The 15,925-nt window shown below is 48.1% G+C and overlaps 1 protein-coding gene and 1 long non-coding RNA gene across 2 annotated transcripts in view; one reads left to right on the forward strand and one right to left on the reverse strand.

Annotated features, from left to right (window-relative positions):
* Positions 1 to 12,336, reverse strand: part of LOC142930990 (uncharacterized) — a 39,795-nt gene extending 27,459 nt beyond the window's left edge. The window contains exons 1-2 of the long non-coding RNA XR_012946990.1: positions 12,133 to 12,336; positions 4,749 to 7,495 (exon numbers count right to left, since the gene is read on the reverse strand). This is a non-coding gene — a long non-coding RNA (uncharacterized LOC142930990). The remainder of the gene's footprint in view (positions 1 to 4,748; positions 7,496 to 12,132) is intronic.
* A 16-nt stretch (positions 12,337 to 12,352) lies between these two features.
* Positions 12,353 to 15,925, forward strand: part of LOC116944195 (tyrosine-protein kinase SYK-like) — a 78,954-nt gene continuing 75,381 nt past the window's right edge. The window contains exon 1 of the mRNA XM_076074136.1: positions 12,353 to 13,450. The gene's annotated coding sequence lies outside the window, so the exon portion shown is untranslated. The remainder of the gene's footprint in view (positions 13,451 to 15,925) is intronic.

The following is a 15,925-nucleotide window of genomic DNA, read 5'->3' on the forward strand; positions in this document are numbered from 1 at the left end:
ACTCTTAGTTTCCAAAATATGCTACTGGGTCAGTATATACGACCCTTGACTTGGGAATGGTGGAGGAAAAGTGAATTATAAAGGGAAGGCATCTCAATTTAAACCAGATATTATTGACTGGATCTATGAATAAAGCCATGACTGTGTTTTTGGACAATACTTGCTTTTTGTTCAAAACAATGAATGATGCAATCTGAACCTGCTATTTCATCATATATGATATTAATTGCATCATGTTATTACTGGAAGTCATGGATGATGCAATTGTAGTGGCGTGGTTGGCCACGATCGCCACTACTCATAGCCGGCAGTACTAGCTCAGGCCAGTAGAGAGCAGAAGCGAGGCGGGACCTGCTCAAGAGTGATGATGGGCAGTTGGCCCGAGGCAATCCCAGGGTGGAAGCATCGGGACCAACGGTTGGGACCCCAGGCCCCCGGAAGGGGCCTGGGGGATGAGGTCATTCTCCAGGGCCTTCGAGAAGGTTCTGGAAGAAAGGCGTGGCCAGGGGCGGAGTGAGCTGGGACCCTGTATATAAGCCAGGGTCCTGAACGGCTCAGCTCAGTATCGCCCGGCTGAAGACCAACCTGGAGCCCTGAAGAGAAGAGCCCTGTGGGCAAAGCCAAACGCCGGGCCAGGGTGAGGCTGGAGCTGTACCAGTAAAGCTCCGAGCTTATAACCAGTGAAGACGTCAGAGAAGACTCAAGACCCCCAGCAGGGTAGCTGTAGGGATAGCCAAGAGGCGAGCTAGCCGGCTACGTAGCACATCGGGTGAAGGGGCCGTTACCCCTTGAATTGTATTTGCTAAGTTTGTAATACACGTGTTGCCTCAGAGAAAGCTTCCTCCCATTTATTACCCGTGACAATTGGTGTCAGAAGTGGCCTTATATTAGTGACAATGGAAACGCGGAGGAAGATACGTGCCAGGGCTCCGGGCGAAGAAGAAGACGACACAGCTGCTGTGGACATAACAACTCAGGCTGGAGAGGAGGGAGCTTCGCCGGCCGAGCCACTGCCTGCCCAGTCATCTGGCGGGACATCACCACCAGGGAGAGTGCTGCACGCGGCGCACTGGCGCATCGCTGACCTCCTACACGCCGCAACCTCCATCCTGGACGAGATCCATCACGGATAGCCGGCGGTGGTGGAGGATGGAGCTGCCATTGCCGCCACCGATTCCATGACTCCCGCACAAATTTTTGTAACTCCCGCTGAAAGTGGCGGAGCGTCCGCCGGAAGACGAGGGCACCATGGGTCTGACGTCACATCCGGCTACGAACGGCTCCTATCAGTGGCCGCCACGTCAGCAGCAGTGCAACCGCCGCAAGGAGCCACCATTTTGTGCGACGACGGCGGAGGTGTTCACGCCAAAAGTAATGGCGATCGTCTTCCTGCAAGACGCGCGCCGACTATCTTCCCACAGCTGCCCATCCTTAAAGAGTTTACAGCAGCGGGCGGCGACTGGGCAGCCTTCCAGCGCCGTTTCCTCTCACACCGCAAAATGGCGGGATGGAAAGAGGAGGAGGCGCTGCAGGCGCTCCCGGACGCGTTGGATGATGATGCCCTCGCCGCCCTCATCACCATTCCATGGGAGGAGCGGTCCACTTTGCAACAGGCGTTGTAACACTTGACCAACATCTACGGGCCGCCGTCGGACGTTCGACACCAGTTCGCCTCTTGGAAGAAGGGTGAGTCCGAGACTCCCCTTGCCTTCTGCAGCGCGCTGCTCGCACTGGCGAAGGCCACCTTTCTTTAAATAGGTTTCGAGGGAATCGACGCGCTGGTTTTAGAAAAACTACTGGCGCTGGCACGGCACTTGTGGGTGCCGATACATGCCATCGACGATGGCGACATGTCTTCTCTATGGGCCATGAGGTGCATTCATGCACACCTCCTTCTCCAACGGGACACTGGCCTTGCGGCCTGTGCCGCGCCGACCGAGTCCTGCTGTCCGTCAGAGGAGCGTCAACCCGCCCAGGCCTTTGCGTCCACTCAAGCTGGGAGTTGGAGGGCCGACGACCGCCAGCGTCTGCGGGATCTTCGACAGCGGGGACGAGCATCTCAACGGACGGACGCTGCCCTGTCATCTGCTACAACTGCGATCTACGGAGGCACGTGTCGTCAGGCTGCTGGGCTCCTGGACATCGCGTCCCTGGTTGGTGCGCAGACACTGGTTTCTGGGGATTGTGACCCGTTTATCCAGGTCTTGAATGCTGGGCTACGCACGACCATAATAGCTCAGGGCACCGTGCTCGCTCATGCCACGCCGGCGCTCCATGCTGATTTGATGATAGGCCATGTCGGAACCATGCCTCGGCCACAACTGCACTCTGACCCCGATGATAAATGGTTGATTTGCTCTGTTCATCGGCTGCAATTTGTCAAATTCCAAGAGGGGTAAATTACGCGCCCTGCTAATGGAATTTTCTGATGTTTTTAGTAAATCTCAATTTGACATTGGATGCACTAAATTATTGAAACATCACATTGATATGGGTGATGCTGCGCCCATCTGCCAGAACTCGTTCCGTTTAAGCCCTGCTGAAAAAGAACATGTCAGGCTGGCTGTCTATGACATGTTAGCTGCTGACATAATCTCCCCATCCACCAGCCTGTGGGGAGCCCCCATCGCGCTCGTGAAAAAGCACGATGGGAGTTTGCGATTTTGTGTGGACTTACGCAGGCTAAACAAGGTTTCAGTAACTGATGCGTACCCCCTCCGCCGTATGGACGAATCCCTTGATACTTTGGCAGGAGCACATTATTTTTCGACCCTGGACCTCTTGCCGGGCTTCTGGCAGCTGCTACTTGATGCATAGTCAAAACCAAAGACTGCCTTCCACATGCCACAGGATCTGTTCGAATTTAACAGGTTACCCATGGGTCTCCACTCGGCCCCGGCAACATTCCAGTGTTTGATGGAGCTGGTTTGTGTCGGGCTTCAGTGGGACTCGTGCTTAATCTATTTAGACAACGTGATTGTTTTCAGTCGTACTTTCGATGAACACCTGGATTGGCTGAGGGCAGTTTTTGTTAAGATGCGTGCGGCCGACCTTAAATTTAAGCCACAGAAATGCCATCTCTTGCGTGAATCTGTGCGCTACCTTGACCACATTGTTAGCCGGTCGGGTATTGCCACCGACCCCGAAAAAAACAATTGTGTCCGCTCATGGCCAACCCCCACATCGGTGGGGGAGGTAAGGAGCTTTTTCGGTTTTGCATCCTATTACCGACGATTTGTTGTGGGGTTTGCTTCCATCGTCAAACCCCTCAATGCACTAATGGCCAAGGGCGTCAAGTTCCACTGGGGCAAGGAGGAGGATGCATTTAATTCACTGTGCGATGGGATTGTGAATGCCCCTCCGCTGAGCTACCCATATTTTACGTTGCCCTTCATTCTTGACACAGATGCAAGTAACACCGGAATCGGGGGTGTTTTGTCGCAAGTCATTGACGGGGTTAAGCGAGTTATTGCATATGGTAGCCGGGTATTGTCTCCAGCAGAGCAATGGTATTGTGTGACACATCATGAACTGTTAGCAATCGTCTTTTTCATCCAACAATACCGACCTTACTTGTACGGGAGGCACTTCACTGTTCGTTCCAATCACGCCGCCCTTCAATACATGCTGCGAGTGGACCAGCCATCTGGTCAACTCTCGCGCTGTCTAGAAATCCTGCAAGACTACGCATTAACTGTCGAATATCGCAAGGATACCCAGCACTGTAATGCTGATGCTTTGTCGCGTCTGCCAACAGCGGACAAGTGTGCATGCTTCCTAAGATCGAGTCGCTGTAGGCAGTCGATTGATGATTTGCCCAAGCACCTCGCTGTGACGGCCAAGACAGGTCCTGGGGTGAACCCTGAGGGTGCACTCTCCCAGGATATGTTGCTCGATCTGACCCGTGATGATTGGGGTCGCCTCCAAGTGGAGAATGCTTCCCTCCTTAAGTTTCGCCGTCGGGCTAGGAAGCCTGCGGAAGGGGATGACTGTGATGGTCTCGCATATTTTGTTTTGTGTGACAGCCTCTTAATGTCATGGGATGACAGCCTATGACGATACACGATAGTTGTACCCACCGTGCTGCGGGGTAAAGCCATCTTGGCTGTGCACAAACGTCTCCTGCATTTAGGGGTGCACAAAACCCTGGCCACACTCCAATTTCCTTTTTTTTGGGCCCGGGATGGCCAAAGACGTAGCAGATTTGCTGCAGTGCTACACTCATTGTGCAAAATGGAAGCCAACTGCCTGGCAAACTTGCCCTCTTCTGCAGTCCATCCAGGTGACTCGTATCAATTAGCTCGTTACCTTGGACGTCCTTGGCCCCTTTCCAGCCACTCCCCGAGGTAACAAGTACCTGCTGGTTGGGGTGGAATATTTCACCTGTTGGCCAATGGCATGGCCGCGCCCCAACCAGTCGGCAGCAGCCATCATCAAGGCCTTTGTTCAGGGCTATGTCCTGGACAAGGGTGATCCCGAGCGGTTGCTGACCGACCAGGGAAGAAATTTCTCGTCCACCTTGCTGCGGGACGTTTGCGACATGTTGGGCACGCAGAAAATTCGTACCTCCCCATACCACCCACAGACTGATGGTTTGGTTGAGCGATTGAACAGAACGCTCACCTCCATGGTTTGTCACCAGGTGAGCCAATCACAGCTTGACTGGGATCTGCACATCCCTGGTGTCCTGGCCGCTTATAGGATGGCCGCTTATAGGATGGCGCCTCATTCGGCCACGGGATACTCACCTTTTTACCTCATGTACGGCAGAGAAGTTGAACCACCTGTTGAGGTGCAGTTGCATATCGGCCGGTCAGTCGGCGCTCGGCAATCCTATGCGATAGGCTGCAAACACACACACGTCAGCAGCAGCTTGGGAGCGAGGTTACAGCCACAACCATAGTCTGCTAATGTATATACGACCGTTCAACAGACGGCAGCCTGCATCTCCATCCGTGGGTGGAGTCTCTTTGGCGGGACGACAACAAAGTGCCTCTGTTGTCTGTTCCCAGCCGCCTGCCCGCCTTGGCTTATGTTTGCATTCGCTTCAGTCAACACGCGTGTTGATACCGAGATTCGAAGTCTGACAATTAGAGGCCGACCAAAATTCGGTTTCGGTGCCGAAAGTTGGCAAATGGCCTCTTTCGGCATAGTTTCTGTTTCGGCCGAAGCCAAAAAGTTAACTTTCGGTTTACTTTCGGTTTCGGCCGAAACCAGAAATTCAGTTTCGGTCTGCCTCTAATTGCAACAATGGAGAAACGCTATCAGGGCAAATGGAGCCCATCAATGCTTGCAGACTATTGCTGGACAGTGACAAGAGATGCTCCATTTAATGAATAGAAGAGACAAGCCAAGAAGCGCCAAGTACATGCTGAAAAGGACTAAACTATGTACTATATACACAGGGTGTTTGAAAAAGATACACCCAATTTAAAAGCAGTATATTTCACGATGGCAACTTGTTACAATTACACAAAAAGTTACAAACGGTTTAATGAGTTAAGTTTTACTAACCATTCTATAAATGCTCTTTGTGCCCTCCACCTGCTGTATGGACAACATCGAGTCGATAGTTGAATTCGTCCAAAACGCCACTCTTCTCACGTTTTCCTCTCAGGTGCGTGGTCGCCCTGTGCTCTTCCCCTTACATCAACAGCAGCCTGTTTCCTCAAATTGTCGGTACCAACGACGAATCCTCTTTGACATTGGCGGATCAATGCCAAAACGCCGTTGAAACGCACGCTGCACCGCAATTACGGATTCAGTCTTGCTGAACTGCAGAACGCAAAACGCGCCTTGTGTTGCGGGGTCACCATCTTGCGAATGACTGAGCCTAGGAGCTGTTTGTGCGCTGGGAGAGGCATCTAGTGGTAATCATTTAAAACTCTATGCCCCGCCCTTTCAAGTGGTAAGAGTTTCATTCATGGGCGGTTCGTGGTTTCAGAGATATAACGAATTCAAATCGGGTCCATCTGTTTGAAACACCCTATATATACATAATAGATTTTTTGCTTTTTGTTTAATAATAAATTGTATTTATATAACCCTTTTTGTAGTGTTACATGAACAGGACACGTGACATGTTATCATGTAAAGCAACCATAAACACATGAAAAACATAGGTTTAGCATTTATAAGTAAAACTCTACTATCTACATAATATACGTAGACGTTAAATGTAACAAAAAACCTAAATATCTTGGGAACAGTAGTCAATCACTTGTTTAAATTGTCATACTTGAATTCAGCACGTCAAAATCCATAATAAACAGCACATTTCATCTCTGAAGCAGACGGCGTCTAAAAATGTAGACCAGTGTTGCCAGTGTGAGAGTGTCAGTGTATGATTGTTAGTATGACAGTGTGAGAGTGTCAGTGTTATTGTCAGTGTATGTGTGTATGTGTGTATGTGTCTGTGTGTTCGTGTCTTTGTTTTGTGCGTGTCAGTCTCAACAAGGCGTCTCATACATGCAGGAGGACAAACGACTCCCTCTCTCTCCTCCTCACCTCAGTGTTTATATTCCATGCGAATGAACGTTCCAATAAACCAATTAGCCAGTTAACATGTGTGTTTCTTAATTACGAAGAGACGTTCATTAGGGCCCATTCAGTCACCCTGTGATAACCAACCGGTTATATCCCAGACGTGGCCGCGAGATGGCGGGACCACCTTACAGCCTGATCTAACGTCGTGACAGGGCCGCATTTAAACCTTCACTCAATGCTGTTTCTACTCAGTCAACCGCCAGCTGTTCCGTGTGAAACGTGGGTCCCAGTTACACACAAGACTCGACACAGAACGAGAGTCGTGGTTAAGATGATCAGCCAATCCGCCTCCTGCTGTCCCTCAACATAAAACAAAGATTGATCGCGTATTGTTTTACACATCTCATCAGCCACACGGCCTTCCTTCTGGTAGCGCATCATACACGTAGCATTTATTCAACGCAAGCAGGACTCCGGACCGGCTTTGGCAATCGGTGTCTCATCGGCAGAGTCAGGGTCGCTTGAGCCAGAGCTGCCAGACGTTTATAGGCAAGGCTCTCTCTGGTTGATAGGGGTCCTGGTGAGGACTAGACAAACCGACTGGCTCGTGCCTGCTACAAGTGATTCCGTGGCCACAAGTGGTTTATCATTTGAGGTAAAAGTGGGAATTTCACTGCTACTTTAACACTAATTGTCACAGTAAGTGTGCACTTTAACACGAAGGCTTTCGGGACCAGTATCATCCATAAGAGGTGTTTGGGTAATATATCAATGTTGTGTCGTTACTAGTAAGGGTTGTCACGTCAACAGAACATGCCAATTCGTCACTAGTACAGCACACCGGTGTGTTGGAGAGCCAAGCCACAACATTTACAATCTGAGTACAACGTTTCGCCAGTAATTACAACTAGCTTAATCAGGCGACAGCCAGATTTGTGGAGAAGTCCGCCTGTTTCGTTCCTTAGAGAGACGTAGATGTGGTGACCACGCTTCTGCGCTCTTGCGCGACCTGGGGGGAGGGGGGTTGCATTACTAAGGCAACGTACATTATGCATGTGCATTATGCGAGCCCTTTGAACTTGTCCTGCCTGTCTGTTGTGTGTATTAAAATATCCGTACCAACGGTATCCCTATTGAAGTAAGCTTCCCTTTGTAGGCATGCATTTAAATAATGTATTAGCAGCACTAAGGCGGTCGCTATCCGAACGGTAAAAGTTATTTTATTTCTTTCAATTTCGATAGATTCTCGAATTAGTCTTGGCCAGTAGTAGCTAGTTTTGCACAGAACTTCAACATTACACTGTGTAACCATTTTTTATTTATTTTTATTCCTGGGTAGTAAGTGTTATTTCCTAATTGCTTATGCCTCAAAAGTACAGAAAATGGCTATTATTTCCCATCAACTTTGCTTTTGTGAACAGGACATTGATATTTTGAAATTTACCTAATTTCCAGAACATTCCAGATAGATTCAGTGCTAAGTAAACTTGGAGTAACTTCTAGAACATTCTAGAACTTTCCAGTAATATAAATAGTATAAATACAGGGGCCTTAAGCCCACCAGTTCATATAATAATATAGGTTTTCCCCTTTTTTTCTGGCAACAAAACTGAAACCTTTTTAAAAGGATTCATGTCTGCATTAACCACAATACCTGCAGTCAAAATGAAAACAAAAAGCATACCATGATAATATATGCATTGTCCTTGAAACTGATTGGTCCACACCAAGGGACGGCTTTCTTTTGAGCCTCGACCCAATTAGTGCTCGACCAGATGACGCCAAAAGGCGTACAGCTCAAAGACAATGCACTATCAAAGTAATGAGGGCTCGGGGTGAGCATCTCCATCATTAGACCTCCTTTGCCAGTACCAAAATGTAATAATAGGGTTTTTCCCCTTTTTTCTGGCAACAAAACAGAAACCTTTTTTACAAGGATTCATGTCTGCATTAACCACAATACCTGCAGTCAAAATGCAAACAAAAAACATACTATGATAATATATGCATTGTCCTTGAAACTGATTGGTCCACCAATTCAGTTAAGTTACAGCTGCCTAAGTGGATACATATCTGCATTTTTCTGAGATGGGATCAAGAGGCTGCAAGCATCCGGCAGACAAATTTTGCTATGTCTGCGACCAATTTATCAAGACAAGAGCGACAAAGTACTCTTTGGAAGCATCTGCTAAGATGTGTGAGGGCTACAAGGCATATTTCAGCATGCCTGTTGGGGATAAAGACAAACCCTGGGCACCTCATTTCACCTGCGAGGAATGCAAAAAAACTCGAAAAGGTAAGATGGACAATGGTTGCTCAGAATTTAATGTTATAGAATTTGTAAAAAAAAAAAGATTGTTAAAGTTTTAAATTTTAAAATGTTTTACAATTTCCAATGCTATTGAAAAAACATCATATATGAAAAATGTTGCGAGAATCTCTTACGCATTAGTAATGGGTCAAATAAATGTATTTTTGTGGGATGGTACAGAGAGGAAAAGAGAGCCGTGAAGTTCGCTATCCAAAGAATTTGGCAGGAACCCACTGACCACTCAAGCAACTGCTACTTCTGCATGGTGGACCCTTCCAAACCTCGGACTGGCAAGAACGCACCTGCTATCACGTATCCGGACCTTCCTTCATCCATCGCCCCAGTGCCACACTGCCATGAGCTCCCCGTACCCACTCCTTCGGGGAGAGAGCAGCCGTCTTGAGAAAAGTGCAGCAATTTAGAGAGCGAGGAAGACGTTGTAGATCCAGATGCCAATTTCAGAGGTGGAGCAGCGTTGAGAAACCCATACTACCCCGAACCAAAAAGACCTCAGTGACTTGATCAGAGAGCTTGTTCTCACCAAGTCCAATGCCGAGCTTTTAACGTCTAGGCTCAAGCAGTGGAACTTGTTGGATGAAATATTATTCGGTTCTTTCGGTAAAGTGACTTAGATAGAAAAATAAAAATAACGTGAATAAAAAAGAGAAAAAAGAAAAAAATAAACGAAAAAAACACTAATGTAGACTGTAGCCTGGTTCTTAACCTCGGTGAGCGTACTGGCAGTCTATAATGTAGACTGTAGCCTGGTTTTTAAGCTGGTGAGCATATTGGAAATCTATAATGTAGACTGTAGCAATGGTTATTAAACTGAGTGAGCGCACTGACAGTATTTAATGTAAATTTTGATTTAAAGCTTTCGTGACTGCAGTGATTCATGTTCTTGGTTCTTTCAGTAAAGTCACGTTGAAGGGAAACAATAAAAAATATATAAAACAATAAAATTCTCACGACGTTTCGACTGTAACACAAACAGTCATCATCAGCTGTGAAAAACCAATGGCAAGAAGCATTTGAAAGAAGTGACGGTTTGTATTTATTATTTTATTATTATATTTATGATATTTATCAATATATATTTATTAATTTATTATTATATTTCTGAATAAATACAAACCGCCACTTCTTTCAAATGCTTCTTGCCGTTGGTTTTTCACACCTGATGATAACTGTTTGTGTTACAGTCGAAACGTCGTGAGAATTTTATTGTTTCATATATCTTATATTATTTTATTGTTTCCCTTCAACGTTAATTAACCGAAAGAACCAAGAATATAAGTATTTAATGTTGTCTTATTCTGGTTCTTTCAGTAATAAAAGTACAAATAAGACTAAAAATAAGAGAACCAGGCTACAGTCTACATTATAGACTGCCAGTACACTCACTCCGATTAAGAACCAGGTTACAGTCTACATTATAGACTGCTATGACACTCACCCAGCTTAATAACCATTGCTACAGTCTACATTATAGACTGCCAGCACACTCACCAAACTTAATAACCAGGCTACAGTCCACATCAGAGATTGCCAGTACACTCACTCCGATTAAGAACCAGGCTACAGTCTACATTATTTTTTTTATTCACTTTACTTTTTATTATTATTTTTCTATCTACGTGACTTTACTGAAAGAACCAAAGAATATCAATTCCTGCAGTCACGAAAGTTTAAAGTCAAAATTTGTTGGATGAAAGTGTGCAAGTCGCAGATCAGAGGAAGCGTCACCAACCTTTTGCCGCTTCTTCACCCATCAAGATGAGCTCTGCTTCTGCCACAATGTGACCAGTCTGTTCGAGGCAATCGGAATTGCCTATAACCAGAATAAGTATCGCCTTTTCATTGACAGCTCATCTAGGAGCCTCAAAGCCGTGCTGCTCCATAATGGTAACAAGTACCCGTCTCTTCCCCTGGCTCACTCGTTGCACCTCAAAGAGGTGCATCAAGACCTTGCTAGACGCCTTTAAGTATGACGAGTACGGCTGGGAGGTAATCGGAGACTTCAAAATGGTGCCATTCCTGGTGGGTCTCCAAGGCGGTTTTACCAAGTTTCCCCGCTATCTTTGCCTTTGGGACAGCAGGGACACCAAGGCGCACTACCACAGGCAGGGCTGGCCATATTGGACCGAGTTCTCTTGTGGGGAGGAACAACATCAAGTGGAAGCCACTGGTGGACCCCCGGAAGGTGTTGATGCCAACACTGCACATCAAATTGGGCCTTATGAAACAATTTGTCAGAGCTGTAGATAGAGTAGGCAGCCTTCAATTACCTTCAAGACTTCTTCCCTAAGCTGTCTGAGGCAAAGGTCAAAGCCGGTGTCTTCGTCGGACCACAGATAAAGAAGATCATGGAGTGCAATTAATTCCCCAAGAAGCTCATTAGTAAGGAGAAAGCGGCTTAGGACAGCTTTGTCGCAGTGGATCGTGGCTTCCTGGACAATCACAAGGTCGAAAACTATGTGGAGCTGGTTGAGACTCTGGTGAAAAACTACGGCACAATGAGCTGTAGGATGTTCATCAAAGTCCATATCCTTGATGCTCATCTTGATAAATTCAAGGAGAACATGGGAGCGTACTCGGAGGAGCAAGGCGAGCGCTTCCGCCAGGATATGCTGGACTTTGAACACCGCCACCAAGGACAATATAACGAGAACATGATGGGAGACTACATTTGGGGGCTGATTCGTGAAAGTGATTTATAGTATAAGCGTAAATCTCGAAAAACTATTCACTTCTAAATATTTTGTGGTATTGTTTTATTACTTTAGTATAAATACATGTAAATTTTGATTCATGTGTTTTTTCGGACTTTGTGAACGAAAATACACAAATTCGCCCGTTTTCTCATTGAAAATAGGTAAATTTCAAATGTCACTGGCCTGGTCACCAAAGCAAAGTTTGTGGGGAATAATAGCCATTTTCTGTACTTTATAGGCATAAGCAATTACGAAATAAGACTTACTACCCAGGAAAAAAATGTGTTACATACGGTTATCAAAATAAATTGAGTGTCCTTGTTGGCACGCTGTACTAGTGACGAATTGGCACGTTCTGTTTACGTGACAACCCTTACTCGTTGGCTGTGTCGGGTGGTGGCGGGTTTTAACGACACATTTATTTATTTACGCGATCTAACCTCAAAAACCTCTATTATGGAAGTGTGCACTTCCTGTACATGCCAAATTCACGCTAATTACTGGCACAGCTTGTGCTAATCGAGAGGTAATCTACGCCGCATGTCGGCTGTCGCACGGCTAACCGCTAATTGCAAAGCGTGCACTGAACGCACAACAGCAAGCAGGACGCCTCGTGCTCACCGCAGCTCCATTCTCAAGCGCGATGACAGCGGCGGCAACGTTCAGGAGCTCAACGCCCATGTCGAGGTTTGCTGCTGGCCACGACGAGAAGAGAGCGCTTCAGGAGAGAGCGAGGAGAGCCCGTGTCGTTTTACTGCGCAGCGCATTCCACGATTTTCGCCGTGACCGTGCGTCGTGAGGGCGGGGCGTGGCAAGTTCTGGGTGTGGATGCACCACATACGCCGCCGAACTGGCGAAGCGTCAATCCCCGTTGTGTTCAGAGCGATCTCCTGCTGTTGCTGCTGCTCAAATCGGCATCAGGGCATCGGTTCTCAACCTCCTCCTGTTGGCAGCCCTGCGGAGCCAGTGGTGGGAATTTTGTCTTCCTATCGTGGGGCCAGATAGGAACGACCTCTTGACTCGGCAGTTGGGAAAGGATATTTTTTTTGTAATTCTACACGTGGTGGAGTAAAGTGTGTGTACGGCCACCGCTTCCAAGGCATCTGGAAGAGTAGACCAAATATATATTCTAGAGGGTCTCTTTGAAGTGGACGCGCTTGCGCCAGCAGTGGCGGTGAAGAAGCAATCGTAGGGCTGCGCCTTGACTCACAACCTTGACCTTGCTATGACACACAACCTTGACCTTGCTATTACACACAGCCTTGACTCAGCACATCTGAGGGCTTGTGGAGGCCTTAATTGGCTAAGGACGATTGTATACCGAATATGCACATACGTACACGTATCGAAGATATGTCGCTCAGCATACGCCGCCTGTTGGAGCAAGTGCTGTCAGCGGGCATCTATTAAGGTTAAACCAGCACACGAGGGGGTGGATTGGCCTGTACTACACCCGACCGCCTTCATCTCCCCATTAGTGATGCTTATTACACACCGCACAATGCACTTGTTTAAGACTGAGTCGACCTAGCGGAGGCCCAGGACCTATTGCAATATGTATCACTGATGTTGGCCGTGAGCGGGAATCGATCTCGAGTCCTCGTGCTCCTAGCGCAGTGCGCTAATCACTGCGCCACCACTCTCCAAATGCGGTACACACCGCGCGTAACACGCACGCACATGCATATACATACATCCAAACGTGCAGAAACACACAAACACATTTCTGGTGCCAATAACACACTGCACTGGGTATGTACTCAATTGAGGCTGAGTCGACCTCGGGGCGGGGAAGTTTGGCTGGTTTAGGGCTGCCAGTTCAGATATCACGCGGCGCCACTGATGTTATCCGTGACTTGGACTCTAACTCACGCCCCCAGCACACACTCGCATAGCCTCGCCCAGGAGCAGATGCCACGTGTTTAACAGCAGCCAGGGGGTAAGTCATTCTCATCATCAACTCACCTTTACAATTCGTGCAATTAACCACCCACCGGCTAATTAACACGCGCGCGCGACTCTTGCTTGATGTCTGGGTCAAAGTGTTTTGCGCTGCTGACGAGGAGCCTGGGGGTGGGGAGGGCTCGGTTACCCGCGGGTTGTCGAGCGGACTCGCCACGCGCCGCTGGGACTTTGGGGCTTCCCAGTCAAGAGCGTGCGAAGCCCTCTCTGGCACGGCGTCAATTGAGCCAATTATAGATGCAGCCGCCTTAATCGACAGCCATGTGTTGAGATGTAAATGTGGTCGATGTGAAAGAAAACAAGAGCTTCTTTTCATCTGAAAAATGTTAAGGCCAATTCGGTCAATCCACTGCTAGATGAAGGCCTACCCCCCTATTCTCACGATTTTGCGATGTCGCATTCCGCCTGGGACTTGTACTCTCATTACGCGCAGGGTATTTGACCATACTTCACCACGCTGGTCGGTGCTCTTTTCTCGAAAAGGGGTTAGCAGTTGGAGGGGGGAAGCGTCTAGAACCGGTTCAGATGTCCCCAGTTCGCCACTGATGTTAGCCGTGGCTTGGAAATCGAACGCAGGCTCGCTAGGTCCATGGCGGAGTGCGCTAACCACTGCGCCACCGCCCAAACGACAGTCCAAGCCGTACTGAGAAAGAACCCCAGGTGATCGTCGGTGAGGAGTGTGGGGTCGTGGCGATGGTGATGATGTAACTTACATCTTTAAATAATATTCCGTGGTGTAAACTGCATGCAGAGAAAAAGCGCCCAGCATTGTCCAGACCATCAGCTCAAAAGGACTGCACGCGCGGCCGTTTTGTCATTTAGTTCACCAAACGCAAAGAGATGACACAATGTGACCGTCCCGTGCAGTTCTCTTGAACTGGTGGTCTGGACAAGGCTGACGGCTCCTGCACGTGCAGTGATGCTGCACACCCGTGTGTGTTGTTGGGCGCCGCGGTGGCGACATCCTAACTATCTCGCCTGTTATACAGGAGTTCGTGGGTTCGATCCCGACACTGATGCCTGCTGTATATTTAGAGTTTGCATGTGTCTCTCCCCGTGGTCGCTGGGATTTTTCTCCGGGTTCTCCGCTTTTTCCCTCCACATTTAGAAACATGCGTTTGAGTATTTGGCTGCTACTATAAATTCTCACGTGATAAGCCACTTCGTTGAGTTATCATTTGTGGCCAGGTCGCTTCTGAAAAAGACCTGTACAGTTCAGTGGGCCGTACCTGGTAAAATAAAAAAGTGTTTTTTTGTTTGTTTAGAATTTGCTTCTAGGCTGCACTCACGTTTATACTGTGATGAGTCTTCTCGTCATTTACAGATTTTGAACAAATACAAAATAACCCAACACATTCGCTCATAACAGCGATACTGACGAGCGTGTCGAGTATTCGTTTTGTCTGTGCTTGTATGTTTAAATTCTTCCGTACCGTACGTAGCCAACAGCGCTAATCGGAGGTGCACCGGTGCCTACGCAGCAGTAGCAGCATCACCACTACCAGATATAATTCGTTTACATTTAGATGCACGTGTCGTTGTCGGACCAAGGATACACAACGATTGTATTTCTGCGCGAGATGTCCTTCTGAACGTCGCTCCGGGTTTGTAGTCGCGATCTCCTCCGGAGGCGCTGCTCGGCAAAGTGCCTGTGCCTCGCTGCTGTAGGCGGCCCGGCAGCGCGCAGCGCTGGAGCAAGACTGTGCTTGACAATGAACATCGCCATTCCGATGATCCTCAAGGAGGAGGAAGCTGTTTACATCTGTGCGCACGCGGGTGGGAAGCGTGGACATTGTTAAAGAAAGTGTAACGAAAGCCGAGAATTGCGCATAGAAGCGTGGGGAGAGAGGCCGAGGCTTTGAATTACGCCGAGAGGCACAGAGAGAAGCAGGCGGATGAGAGAACGCGCGCCAGTTGGAGACATCGCATTGACCATGAAAGGGAGTGAGTGGAGGATGGGCAGCAGGACGCGGCACGGAGAGGCAGCCGAGAGGGCATCCACCGTGGAGATGGAGTGATGACATCGGCTCGCGTGTAGGAGCAAGACGGATTGTGGAATCGCACGACCGTGAGGGGTGTGGGGATGCCTTCATCCAGCAGTCGATTGACCACGGCTCATGTTGATGATATTTGCATTAACCCAATGCCAACGCGAACAGAGCAAAGGAGGCATTGGAGAGCCTGTTTATACACTTACCATGATGATCATTTATTAAGCACACGTTCATGTACATACGCTTAATAGTTAATACTCACCGACAAATAAACGCAATTCATCATCGCGTGCGCCAACAATTTACTGTAAGAACGTCGGAAAATCATCCTCGCCCGAGAAATACAAAATGTTGGTGTAGTCCATCGGCCGAGCGGCCTTCGAGATCAATACGATCCAGTTCGCTGTTTTAAGCACGCAAACTCTGGACCGGTTTCGATCCTCTGGGTCTCATCAGCA

This window comes from Petromyzon marinus, chromosome 1, assembly GCF_048934315.1.
Source record: "Petromyzon marinus isolate PM22_M1 ecotype Great Lakes invasive population chromosome 1, UKy_Petmar_22M1.pri1.0, whole genome shotgun sequence".
NCBI lineage: Eukaryota > Metazoa > Chordata > Hyperoartia > Petromyzontiformes > Petromyzontidae > Petromyzon > Petromyzon marinus.